This window comes from Pseudophryne corroboree, chromosome 3 (assembly GCF_028390025.1).
Source record: "Pseudophryne corroboree isolate aPseCor3 chromosome 3, aPseCor3.hap2, whole genome shotgun sequence".
In the NCBI taxonomy this organism is placed as follows: Eukaryota; Metazoa; Chordata; class Amphibia; order Anura; family Myobatrachidae; genus Pseudophryne; species Pseudophryne corroboree.
Window position 1 is genome coordinate 787,172,195 of NC_086446.1, and position 14,382 is coordinate 787,186,576.

Genomic DNA, 14,382 nt, shown 5'->3' on the forward strand with positions numbered 1-14,382 from the left:
AAGAGCGGCTGGGGTAACATCTCCCGGCACAACCGCCAGGAGCCACGTGTGCTCTGTGTGATAAGCGATATCTCCAGCCTACTAGTCATTTTACCAATTTATGTTTCCGTCAGATATATGCAGAGGAGAAGCGGGCGACAGGCCCAGTGCAGACATCAGCTGGGAACAAACAACACAAATACGCATTCTGCTTTCCAGAAAATGGCGCACAGGTGAGATCCAAATGTAGAACGATGACAACACCCATCATCAGTCACTCCAGACGCGAGGATCGGTCACTATAAACTGAACAATCTAAAAAAGGTATTACAGATCGTATTATATATTGTACTAGACTAAGCACTCCTGGTCACTATATACCTCTTATAGGGTGATATTACAGACCATCAAGAGTCAGCAACTTCTGCAGCGCTGAGTGCGGTCTGTGCAACTTCTGCAGCGCAAGTACATAAACTACCTCCATGTTACATAGAGATTACTCCAATATTCTTATCACATATCTGTAACGTGCCAGTCACCCAGGAACTACACAGGGGATAATGTCGACACTATCCAAGAGATGTTTAATATAAATATCTCCCCACTCCACAACCAGCTACATGACGCACATTTAGACACGAATCCGGCTGCAACAGACTTTTGAAATGTCGGGTGAGGTTTTCAGAGAAGGAACCACAACTGCCAGCCAAACCACAGCCCGTCGCCTCTGCTGCTCAGAGTGGGTACAGCCCGGACTGCAAGCTATTGATAAGGTGAGACGGAGCCACGTTCTGAGTGTCAGCTCTGGGGGAGTGATCAGTACTGATAGGGGTGGAATTTATCCTACAAAAAAAAAGTTTATTTTTATTTCTGGATTATACCATGTAGATGGGGGGATATTTTACACCTTGGGGTGGGGGGGTCGTGAAGCAAATGTAGAGCAGCACTATCAGCTGTCAAATTCCACAAACACCTCTCCCCTCCCCATCTCTCATCTGGATATTCTCACAGCGGGTGGAATCTAGATAATGCGGCTCCTCCACCTTCAGCTCAATCTCCATACACAGAACAGCTCCTACTGACCTCAAACATACTGTCAGGGTGTACAGAGGACAAGGCAGAGTGCCAAAATACCCACACTAGAGACAAATGTATACGGTCACTGTTATGGAGGTATACGCCCTGCGTTCGCATTTTCCACGTGCAGAATAAAGCTAAGCCCTGAAGGTCGGGATCACTGATCCACATCACAAAGAAGATATGCCATTTCATAAGTAGGGTTGTCGTAACATTAAATGTATGGGCAGAAATGATCAGGTGTGGTATGGAGGGTCGACAGTGTCTAGGTCGACTGCTATTGGTCGACAAGGATGCTAGGTCGACTGGGTCTGTAGGTTGTCAAGGTCTAGGTCGACAGGTCAAAGGTCGACATGAGTTTTTAATGTGTTTTTTGTGTGTGTGTCGTTTTCTCCGTACATTGACCGGGAACCCCAATTAGTGCACCATGTCCCCTCACATGGCGCGCTTCGCTCGCCATGCTTCAAGCAATTTTACTATTCCCAATCATAGTCCACGTGGATCGTTAAGTATGAAAAAGTTTTTTTTTTAAAAAGCTAAAAACTCATGTCAACCTTTTGACCTGTCGACCTAGAACATGTCGACCTAGAAACCCTGTCGACCTAGTTACTGTCAACCAATAGTATTTGACCTAGACACTGGATACCGAAAAGATCACGCACTGTGAACCCAAATTTTCCATACACTCTGGAGCCGCGTACGGCTTGCTATGTCAGATAAAGTATAGAACACAATTAGAATCATTATGCTTGATTGGCAGCACAGTCCCGTCTGGCACACCATACAGGTTGAGGCTTACATAAGTAGGCGGGGCTTTGGAAAAATGGCTGCTTGGGACACACCGTGGAACGGCTTACTTGTGCCCAATATTGCCTGTATCAATGAGAAATGTGACAACCTACTATAATAACGGACACCAAAATAGCATTATGCCTGAAATCACCTGCTGAAACGTGATCACTGCCTACTGAAGAGTTGATGCCTCTTACCAGCATTCGTAACTAACGAAACAATTCATTCAATATGGGGTCCTCACTCGGAAGTGATCTAAGACCACACACACACACACACACAGCACAAGTGTCCAACAACAATGCCTGTTTATAAGGAAAAACGGAACACACAAACCTCGTACTCTGCCCTATCAGTACCTTCCCCGCGACGGTGTTACAGACACAAGGGGAATGTACATTAACTGGACGATTTTAAAGCATACAAGCGCTTTGGGGGAACACAGACAGATGTCTGTATAGTTATATTATTATTCAATAATATTGTTTTATTTATAACATTTTCCTTTAGTGCACGTTCTATAAATGGGATTTAAATGACACCGTCCGACAGATGTCCCAGTGCCCACTTGGAAGTATTCCAACTCATCTGTTCAGGCTGTCAATGTCTAGCAACAGGGACAGAAACTGGATGGGGCAATGATGGGAGCTAATCTGAGCGTGGACAGGAATGCCAAATGGTACACAAACACATTATATACAGTCAGGTCCAGAAATATTGGGACATCGACACAATGCTCATATTTTGGGCTCTATACACCACCACAATGGATTTGAAATGAAACAAATAAGATGTGCTTTAACTAAAGACTTTCCGCTTTAATTTGAGGGTATTTACATCCAAGTCAGGTGAACGGTGTAGGAATCACAAGTTTCTATATGTGCCTCCCACTTTTTAAGGGACCAAAAGTAATGGGACAATCGACTCAAAAGCTATTTCATGGACAGGAGTGGGTTAAGCAGGTAAAAGGTCTGGAGCAGATTTCAGGTGTGACAATATTTATGGATCCGAAATATATATATATATATATATATATATATATATATATATATATATATATATATATATATATATATATATATATATATATATATATATATATATATAGTCCAGAAATGAAGCACACACTTAAATGAGATCCAGGGGTGCCGTGTCAATTCCTAGTAATACAATCGTTCCCAATGTTTACCCAGCTGGGTCATACATAAGGAGACCAGCACACCACCAAGTAGGAAAAAAAAAAAAAAAAAAAACATTTAATATTTAAGCAGCATTATCAGGCCTTTTGAAAAAAAGTTATTGGTACTCATCAAAGTTCGCTGAAAAGAGTCCATAATACATCATATCAGCCATCCCTATGGCCCGTTTCGGTTGTTACACCTTCATCATGGGGTCAGCTAACCCCATGAAGAAGGTGTAACAACCGAAACGGGCCGTAGGGATGGCTGATATGATGTATTATGGACTCTTTTCAGCGAACTTTGAAGAGTACCAATAACTTTTTTTCAAAAGGCCTGATAATGCTGCTTAAATATTAAATGTTTTTTTTTTTTTTTTTCCTACTTGGTGGTGTGCTGGTCTCCTTATGTATGACCCAGCTGGGTAAACATTGGGAACGAATATATATATATATATATATATATATATATATACGCACACACATACACAGTGTACATACTAGCACACTGCACCTAATGAGAGGGGGGCATATTTTAATTTTGTCGGGCAAAGTGTTATATATCGCTAATATGCCCCCCTCACTGATTAGGTGCAGGGTGCTAGAATGAACACTCCGCACACACCGCCATTACTGTTTAATATGGACATTTCTCCACTGTTAGGGAAAAGAAGTGAAGACGTTAGTCCGGAGTGCCATTTGTTACGGTGGCACTCCGCACACATCGCTACGATTTGATTTGCCTCTAATGTTAGTTCCCATTTGCGACGCTGAAGGCCGACGTTGATTCACCAGTTCCATAACCAAGGAGACTAATAATGGTGGAAAAGAATAAAACAGCTTGCTCAGATACCGGAGCCCCACCCTCATAGCATGATGGACTGTTGCAGAGGGGTGGAAGACTATGATGGCTATTTCAGGAATACTATGCTGCAGTACACAGACCAGTGGCTCCCAAATTCAGTCCTCAAGGCCCCCCTAACAGAGCAGGGTTTAAGGATAGCCATATTTGATAACAGGTACAGAACCTCAGTCAATTTGATTTAACCATCTGCGCTGAAGCATGGATATCCTTAAAACCTGGACTGCTACAGTGCCTTGTGGCAACCACTAAGACTGATAGACAATGTGAAGTAATGGCTTAGTTTACTCTTCAAAGAAAAAACAAAACATAATTAACACAAAGCAGCATAAGTATTATACAGTATGTCTGTATCTCATAGCTGACCCTCCAATCGCCCTCCCCGCCAACAAAGAACTTGCGCAAGCAACATGTCAAAAGATTATTGCCTAGGGTGAGTGTAAACGCTCAGCGACACTGAATTACATAATCTGCGTAATTTGCAAGACTTGCATTCCTGCCAAAAATACAGATCAAAGAGCAATCACAGAATAAGAGACTTTAATGACAGGCATATTTCTATAATACGGCTCTGATCGGGTTACCAAGTCAGCCCGTACGGCCTGCGACACACCCAGGTAACTTCTACTAATATAGCGATGGCTGGGGAGGGGTCCCCCTATTGTTACGTGGAATTGCCCTTCCATTCACTCTATTAAAATCATTAGGGACAATTACAGAGCCCAGACACCAAATTGTCTCCGCTATGTAACTAGGGAAAGTGGACCCATCACAAACAATTACGTTCTGATGAGATTTGAGCGTTATTAAAGGTTATGAATCCTGCATCCAATCAGCTGGGGGCTTATTTACTTGTAGAAGGTACAGCTAGCGTCAGGGTGGACGCACGCACATTCATTATTTGTTACATAAACTTTTACAAGCAAAGTTGCAGCGCAGCGGACATACTGCCAGCGACCTACAATGTGGATTGAAATTTCCAAGTATCGCCACCATAGTAAATGAAAGTGAAGCCTGGGTCTAGTGGTTACTCTCAGTAGTGATTAACACCAAGTGAAATACACAACTGTAAAGCATAGATATGTTTTCACAGCCATTGCCGGGAGGGAGGAACCTAACCAACCAAAGGCCCGATTCAGACCTGATTACTGCCGAGTGTTTTCGCACAGCTGGCGATCAGGTAATAACTGCGCATGCATAAGCACCGCAATTTACATGTGCGTCGGACAACAACAAAGGGCTTCGCCAGTCAGCGTCAGGATGGTGCGAAAATTCCATTTGCATGGGCGTTCGCAAGGTGACTGACAGGAAGAAGCCGATTGCGGGTGGTAGCTGACCGTTTCCTGGGAGTGTCCGGAAAACGCAGGCGTTCCCAAGCGTTTTCAGGGAGGGTGTGTGACGTCAGCTCCTGACTCAATCGGGAAGTACTTTTAACACTGTAGGAGTAAGTCCTGGGCTGCGCGCACACTGAGTGAGGTGCGAACGGATTTACAGCTGCCCGCATGCGATCGCACACTTGCACAGGCGAATTTCTACTCCCCCTTGGGCGGCGACTATCCGATCGCAGGACAGCAACGTTAGCAGCCCAGCGATCAGGTCTCCCTTGATTCGAGCCCTGGATTACGGATAAATCCCTAATTGTTTGGCATCATAACATTGCCTGCTGCATTCATGACTGAGTCAGGCTGCATTTTAGGACGAGCAGTCACTGTGGATGTTTGAGACTCTTCACAACAAAACACTTAATTAATTGCACATTCCTGGGACGGCTGCCGACGAAATAATCATTCTTTCTAATTATGCAAAATTCCTAATCGTCTACATGCGATCTCTGATGATTTATCTTCTTTCTGTGGCAGATCAGGGACATACTGTACATTAACGAACCGTTCTCTCCTCATTGCAGAATGTATTTATTAAAACATTGAAAAAATAAAATTCCTTTGCACTTACTGCAGATTCCTAAGTGTAATGGTGAAGATATTAAGTAATTAGAATGAATTCCACATTGTTTGCTTTTGCAATGAGCAGCATTGTATTTGGTGGGTTTGCATGTGGGTATCTCTTGAGAAGAATCACCCTCAGCACCCACCTCCGTTACCGTCATGAACTATGTTTAAGCTGGAAATGAGGCTTTGCCATAACAAATGGACACTTATGCAATTGCAGTTTCCCCATCTACTCCCGCAGAATTATCCTGGAATTTCTGCAATCAGAATTCCCAGGAGGAAACTGTTGTGCCATAGCAGAGTATCTGTCCATGAACCGACTTCCTTCCCAAGATACAGACCCCCCCCCCCCCATATTGCTGACATGTAGCTGGCGGTATCACAGCAGAAACCTCCGACGCGATTTTACCCTGTTATTATCCGCAGAGGCAATGATGGAAATACAGTGTATCACGTGTAATCCTGCACGACTCGGCTACATACCATTCCAGTGTCTGTCACTTTTCCCTTTGTAAAATAGAGGGAAGGTGATGGGGGAAGCCAATGTGCGGCACACCAGCGGCTGCTGAACTACACATCCCAGCATGCCCAAACACAGTGACAAGCCTTCCTTTGCAGCCCATTCCTGCTTTGCTGTTATACCTTATAATGACTGTTTAAAAGGAACGCGGATTTACTATTACATATATATGCCTAGTGTCCACTGGGATCCGATCTTTAGGCCGACAGTAAATAGGTCGACGCTATCTAGGTCGACTGCTATAGGTCGACAGGGACTCTAGGTGGACATGATACATGGTCGACATGAGTTTTTCACTTTTTTTTTTTACTTTTTCCTACTTTATGATCCACATGGACTATAATTGGGAACAGTAACCTGTGCCAAGCGAGGGACCTTGCCCGAAGTACGGCGAGCCATGTGAGGGGAGACGGTGCACTAATTGGGGTTCCCGGTCACTGTACGGAGAAAACAACACCAAAAAAAGTTTTTAAAAAACTCATGTCGACCTAGATCTACCTAACATACCACGCCCGTGTCCACTCTAGCACCCTGCACCTAATCAGTGAGGGCGGCATATTAGAGTTTTAAAGAGTTACATTTTTGGGGTGACATATCGTTACAGCTGTATACATCACGTATAAAATGTTTAAACACGTCCCCGTACAGATAGGGTGCTACAGAGAACACGCCCCCTCACTGATAGGGTGCCACAGAGAACACGCGCGTGTCTTGCATTTATTAAATGTATTCATTTAGCTTACCCCAGAGATTATAGGTAAGGTGCGGCCCTTTCGGAGGTTGGATGTCCACCCAGCGCGGCCCTCAAAATGTATCCGGTTACTGATCACTGCTCTAGTAGCAAAACTGTGGTAGTGCAGGCTGGGATGTGTAGTACCACAGCTGCTAGACTGACGCACGTGGCCTACGCCTGGTCTAAAATATGCATCAACCATGCAGATAATATGGCATGCCCAGCACCTGTAAGAGCAGCCCCACGGGACTTGTCAGCTGAAGTTATAAAGAAATATATTTATAGAAATAAATCCACCCTTCCGGACGGCAGGTGGAAGTGGTTTTCTTTCTAATGAGACAATTGTCTCCAGTGAGGAGGGAAGATAGACATTGAATGCGCTGTCAAACAGCGTCACAGCGGACTGAAACGCCATTCACACCGCAGGCTGAACCCAGGTTACTGCCGGGTCTTCCGTCTGCTGCCGCTCAGGGAGGACGCTCCAAGCGCTGGTGATCCGGCTCTCCGTATGCTTTTAGCGTCACTTGGGTGAGAACACGGGCTACCAGAGTCTGTGCAGGGCTCCACCATGGTAGCTATCAGGGACGGATTCCCAGGTAACATAACCTGGGTAGACCCTTACACACCAAACATAAGCCTGGGTTGCCCAAAAGATAACCTGGGTTCTAAGTTTGGTGCGAAAGGGGTTTTATTGTTGCCCACGGAGCAGAAACAAACCCCCCATATCCCTAATCAAAGGGGTATCCAGTCTTAAGGTTGAAGACACTTAAGGCCCGTACACACTGGCCGATATATCAGCCGTTCTCTTGAACAGCCGATATATCGCAGGTCCGTCGGCCAGTGCGTACGGCCGATACGTCTGAACTCCGTCGTTCACAGACGTATCGCGTCGGCCCCGCAGCACAGCAGACGCCCAATATATCTACCGATATATTGGCGCGTCGCTGTGTGTGTACGGGCAACGGCCGACCGCCCGTACACATGCCGCGGCGGCCGGCGGTGACTGACAGCTGAACTGGGCGGGTCGTGTGTACACGCCCGCCCAGTTCATGACGTCAGTCCCCGACAGATCGGGCAGTGTGTATGCTCAACACACTGCCCGATCCGTCCATAGATATATCTGCCGATCAATTGATCGGCAGATATATCTTCCAGCGTGTACCCACCTTTAGGTCGACAGTCATTAGGTTGACACGAGTTTTTCACTTTTTTTATTCATTCCTTTAACTTTTTCATACTTTACGATCCACGTGGACTAGGACTGGGAACGGTAACCTGTGACGAGCGCAGCTGTAGCACTAATTGAGGTTCCCGGTCACTTTACGAAGAAAACGACACCAACATTTTTAAATAAAAATCATGTCGACCAATAGTGGTCGACTTAATGACTGTCAACCTAAGTGTGGGTGACCCAATGATCCACACCTATCAAAGGATAGAGCATAAAACTAAGCAATGTTTTCACATTTACTTTTCTGCATGCAGAATAAATTGATGTCAGGGTCCCTTTAATAACCATTAACACATGTTCCCCATAAAAGTAATCCTACAATTTACTAATGTAATGGGACATCTCTCTCCACTCTCCACGCCCACGCCAGATAAAGTACCATTAGATGCCTGCATGAGAAGAGAGAGATAAAAGGGCCAACAGCCGGGAGTTGGTTATGATGTTATAAGGCCACTAAACTGATACCTCAGTGTCATCTGCTGATGTATCTATCTACAGTATGTATATATACCCTGTACTTGTATATTGTCTCCAACTGTAAGTCACTGTTTTCCTGTTTTGCTTATTCGTTCATATACTCTAATAGGCGCTGCAGATCCCTTGTGGCGCCATATAAATAAAGGATAATAATAATAATAATAATAATAATAATAATAATAATAATAAACTATACAAGTTACCCCAGACAGGAAACGGCTTCTTGAAACATTCACAAATGTATCTGCAATAGTCTTCACCAGCTAGCAGTGACTATCGTTGACACAGCAATGAGGAGGGAAATAAAAGTCCCATACATCCTATTGTTAACTGTTATCAGCCTTTACAGAAACCTATAGGCTCCCTGCTGTGCCACAATAGGGTTACTGCAGTCTATGGGTTAGAAAACAAAGGGCACCCCCCCATCCCCCCTCACTGGATGTGTAATATATAATGTTTTATTAGTTCTCTGCAAATGTTGGCAAAAATATAGTGTTATTTAATGGTTTGTCAGGGACATTAGATGTGGGACGGAAAACACCAGCATGAAACTTTGACATTAAAAGACCTGGACCATTACCTAACCTTAAATAAAACCAATAGGTTTACCGGTCTGTAACACACGGGTCTTAATGATCTGAAATAAGTACGAAAATTCCGAATTTCCCTCCTGCCTGTGGGGTACAGTGACGAAGACCCCTGTCCCCCACCCCACCACCCATATTCCCGTTAATCAGCAAAACTAATTATACAGCTAGATACTTTGAGTACAAAAGAAACTTAGAGGTGAAGTTCCTGACACCTCAGACAGAGAGCGTGGTAACAGCGTCCCCAGGACGCACATCAAAGTTCTCAACTTCATTTACTTCAAAAGAGGTTCCCCAGCATGGGCCGGGCCCAGCTGGAAGGACGGCACTGAAAGGAGGGGGGAATAACAGAGGACACTTGTGTTACATTTCCCAGGACACAAAAACAGTAATAAACAATATATATTCAGTGGCTGGGGATAAATCTCACAATATGGGCGCAGGTAGTTCTCCTGCGCAGTGTCCCTGTATTACGCAGCGCAAACTGGATCCGTTCTCTAGGTTGACAGTAACTAGGTCAACACTTTCTAGGTCGACCACCATTGGTCGACAGTAACTAGTTCGACAGGTCAAAAGGTCGACACAATTTTTTTCTTTTTTTGAACCTTTTCATTCTTAATGCTCCACGTGGACTACAATTGGGATGGTAATCTTGCCCGAAGCGAGGGGACACGGTGCACTAATTGGGGTTTCCGGTCACTCTACGAAGAAAACGACACAAAACCCATAAAAAAACTCAACGACCTATTGACCTGTCGACCTAGACACCTCGTCGACCAATAGTGGTCGACCTAGACACTGTCGACCTAGTTACTATCTACCTTCCATACCACACCCGTTCAAACGGCCTTAAAAGTGCACCTGACTCTTACTCATCAACACCGCGTAGGCTGAAGCAATATATTTGTACCCACGAGTATACTTTAGGGGCGAGTTTGCCCAGATCGTTATCTAGTACGTGGCGAGGTGGCGGAACATCGCAGCATTTCTGAGTCAGACGTCGGCGCTATAACCAGTACTGAGCTCATGTGGGTTTAGAATTAATCGAAAACATTTTCACTGAACGTTACCAAATACTTTCCTGTCCAAAAGAATTATACTGATCCCGAGCATACATAACATTACAGAGTCAAACAATGACATCAGTTTGGGAGGGTCACACAACCACCTACCAGCACCGCACGGAGCCCGCTTACATATGTGAGGAGAGATTACAGATCGGAGCAGTCACACACTCACAGATACTGATCTAGAGCTAGTGTCACCCCAGCATCTTCAGGTATGTAACATAGGGCAGTGTGAGAGCAAGGAAATACTCCACCCTTCCTGCCCATAGTATTCTGCAGGAACTGACACTTTCAGTATGAACAGCCATCACATAAACCACCTGTATGAATAATGAGTGCAACACAGGACTCCATGACCGCGCAGCCTGGGTCACTACAGAGACACACCACAATACACGTGTCAAAAGCCAATGTTATGTCTGCCTAGCTCAAGGTCACTACATGCCAGTGTCATGCTGCAATCCCACCAACACGCTATGCGGACAGCACTCTCACTGCCAGACGTGACTACAGCCAGGAGGAATGACCAATGCTGCCTAGTGCAAATACTTTGTGTGTTATTGTCCTGTGGACACCTACTGCACCATGCACCACACTCTCAGCCCTGCACCCAGAATCCCTGCAGCGCACTCTCAGCCCTGCACCCAGAATCCCTGCAGCGCACTCTCAGCCCTGCACCCAGAATCCCTGCAGCGCACTCTCAGCCCTGCACCCAGAATCCCTGCAGCGCACTCTCAGCCCTGCACCCAGAATCCCTGCAGCGCACTCTCAGCCCTGCACCCAGAATCCCTGCAGCGCACTCTCAGCCCTGCACCCAGAATCCCTGCAGCGCACTCTCAGCCCTGCACCCAGAATCCCTGCAGCGCACTCTCAGCCCTGCACCCAGAATCCCTGCAGCGCACTCTCAGCCCTGCACCCAGAATCCCTGCAGCGCACTCTCAGCCCTGCACCCAGAATCCCTGCAGCGCACTCTCAGCCCTGCACCCAGAATCCCTGCAGCGCACTCTCAGCCCTGCACCCAGAATCCCTGCAGCGCACTCTCAGCCCTGCACCCAGAATCCCTGCAGCGCACTCTCAGCCCTGCACCCAGAATCCCTGCAGCGCACTCTCAGCCCTGCACCCAGAATCCCTGCAGCGCACTCTCAGCCCTGCACCCAGAATCCCTGCAGCGCACTCTCAGCCCTGCACCCAGAATCCCTGCAGCGCACTCTCAGCCCTGCACCCAGAATCCCTGCAGCGCACTCTCAGCCCTGCACCCAGAATCCCTGCAGCGCACTCTCAGCCCTGCACCCAGAATCCCTGCAGCGCACTCTCAGCCCTGCACCCAGAATCCCTGCAGCGCACTCTCAGCCCTGCACCCAGAATCCCTGCAGCGCACTCTCAGCCCTGCACCCAGAATCCCTGCAGCGCACTCTCAGCCCTGCACCCAGAATCCCTGCAGCGCACTCTCAGCCCTGCACCCAGAATCCCTGCAGCGCACTCTCAGCCCTGCACCCAGAATCCCTGCAGCGCACTCTCAGCCCTGCACCCAGAATCCCTGCAGCGCACTCTCAGCCCTGCACCCAGAATCCCTGCAGCGCACTCTCAGCCCTGCACCCAGAATCCCTGCAGCGCACTCTCAGCCCTGCACCCAGAATCCCTGCAGCGCACTCTCAGCCCTCCACCCAGAATCCCTGCAGCACACTCTCAGCCCTGCACCCAGAATCCCTGCAGCACACTCTCAGCCCTGCACCCAGAATCCCTGCAGCACACTCTCAGCCCTGCACCCAGAATCCCTGCAGCACACTCTCAGCCCTGCACCCAGAATCCCTGCAGCACACTCTCAGCCCTGCACCCAGAATCCCTGCAGCACACTCTCAGCCCTGCACCCAGAATCCCTGCAGCACACTCTCAGCCCTGCACCCAGAATCCCTGCAGCACACTCTCAGCCCTGCACCCTCAGTCCTGTGCCCAGCACCCTGCATCCCCTGGTACCTCAGTCCTGTGCCCAGCACCCTGCATCCCCTGGTACCTCAGTCCTGTGCCCAGCACCCTGCATCCCCTGGTACCTCAGTCCTGTGCCCAGCACCCTGCATCCCCTGGTACCTCAGTCCTGTGCCCAGCACCCTGCATCCCCTGGTACCTCAGTCCTGTGCCCAGCACCCTGCATCCCCTGGTACCTCAGTCCTGTGCCCAGCACCCTGCATCCCCTGGTACCTCAGTCCTGTGCCCAGCACCCTGCATCCCCTGGTACCTCAGTCCTGTGCCCAGCACCCTGCATCCCCTGGTACCTCAGTCCTGTGCCCAGCACCCTGCATCCCCTGGTACCTCAGTCCTGTGCCCAGCACCCTGCATCCCCTGGTACCTCAGTCCTGTGCCCAGCACCCTGCAGCCCCTGGTACCTCAGTCCTGTGCCCAGCACCCTGCAGCCCCTGGTACCTCAGTCCTCTGCCCAGCACCCTGCATCCCCTGGTACCTCAGTCCTCTGCCCAGCACCCTGCATCCCCTGGTACCTCAGTCCTCTGCCCAGCACCCTGCATCCCCTGGTACCTCAGTCCTCTGCCCAGCACCCTGCATCCCCTGGTACCTCAGTCCTCTGCCCAGCACCCTGCATCCCCTGGTACCTCAGTCCTCTGCCCAGCACCCTGCATCCCCTGGTACCTCAGTCCTCTGCCCAGCACCCTGCATCCCCTGGTACCTCAGTCCTCAGCTCAGCACCCCGGATCCCCTGGTACCTCAGTCCTTTGCACCCTGCTTCCCCTGGTACCTCAGACCTGTGCCCAGCATCCTGCCTTTCCCTGGTACCTACCTCAGTTCTATGCACCCAGCATCCCCTGGTACCTCAGTTCTGGGCACCCTGCATCCCCTGGTACCTCAGTTCTGGGCACCCTGCATCCCCTGGTACCTCAGTCCTGTACCATGCATCCATTGGTACCTCAGTCCTTTGCACCCTGCATCCCCTGGTACCTCAGACCTGTGCCCAGCATCCTGCCTTCCCCTGGTACCTCAGTTCAGTGCACCCAGCATCCCCTGGTACCTCAGTGCTCTCCCCAGCACCCTGTCTCTCCCTGTACCTCAGTCCTGCACCCATATTACCTGAGAAACCCCTCAGCACTGCATCCTGCACCCAGCACCACTGCAGCCCTCACATCATGCAGCACCAAGCTCCTTCCCAACATCACTGCAGCACCCACATGATGCTGCACCCCGAGAGCCCTGCACCGCTCACCGCTCACAGTGCACACCCCTCACTACACTGCAGCACTCACACACACTGCATATCCCTCACTCACACTGCACCCATACTCTACACCCCTCACTCACACCCCACAGTCCTCACTACAAGCGCAGGCAACACCTCCCTCGCACCGCAGCCACAGAGCATCCCGGCCCGCAGGCCTGTGAGTGAGAGGACACCCCCGGGCAGCTCACCATGGATGATCCGTCTCTCCGCTCTCCTCAGCCGCACTGACCGACCAGCCAGAACTACAGCCACGCCCCCTCCAACGTCACAGCGCGGGGAGTAACGGGAGATACAGAGCGGCTTGGTCATTGGCCAGCGAGCGTCCAATCCGACAGCAGTGTTACGTAGACTACACCACCCAAAATACACTACGACGGTGAGGGCGGGGTCACCGTGATACCACGCCCCCTCCCCTCACTCCTATCCTGCCTGCCTCACATCTCGCCAGTCGCCTCTTCCCTACCTCACCCCTTCCCTGCCTCACACCTCGCATCTTCCCTACCTCACCCGTTCACTCACTGCCTCACACCTCACCCCTTCACATCTCGTCTCTTCCCTACCTCACCCTTCCCTGCCTCAAACCTCACCCCTTCCCTGCCTCACACCCCGCCTTTTCCCTACCTCACCCGTTCACTGCCTCACACCTCGCATCTTCCCTACCTCAGCCCATCCCTGCCTCACACCTCACCCCTTCACTGCCTCACACCT

At 49.1% G+C, this 14,382-nt stretch overlaps 1 protein-coding gene across 3 annotated transcripts in view; it reads right to left on the reverse strand.

The window, feature by feature from the left end:
• ADD3 (adducin 3) overlaps positions 1-13,928 on the reverse strand; it is a 141,655-nt gene extending 127,727 nt beyond the window's left edge. For 2 of the 3 annotated variants that reach the window (XM_063962645.1, XM_063962641.1), the window contains exon 1: positions 13,863-13,928. The gene's annotated coding sequence lies outside the window, so the exon portion shown is untranslated. The remainder of the gene's footprint in view (positions 1-13,862) is intronic. The other variant, XM_063962643.1, reaches the window with a different exon arrangement.
• Between the last annotated feature and the right edge of the window lie 454 nt (positions 13,929-14,382).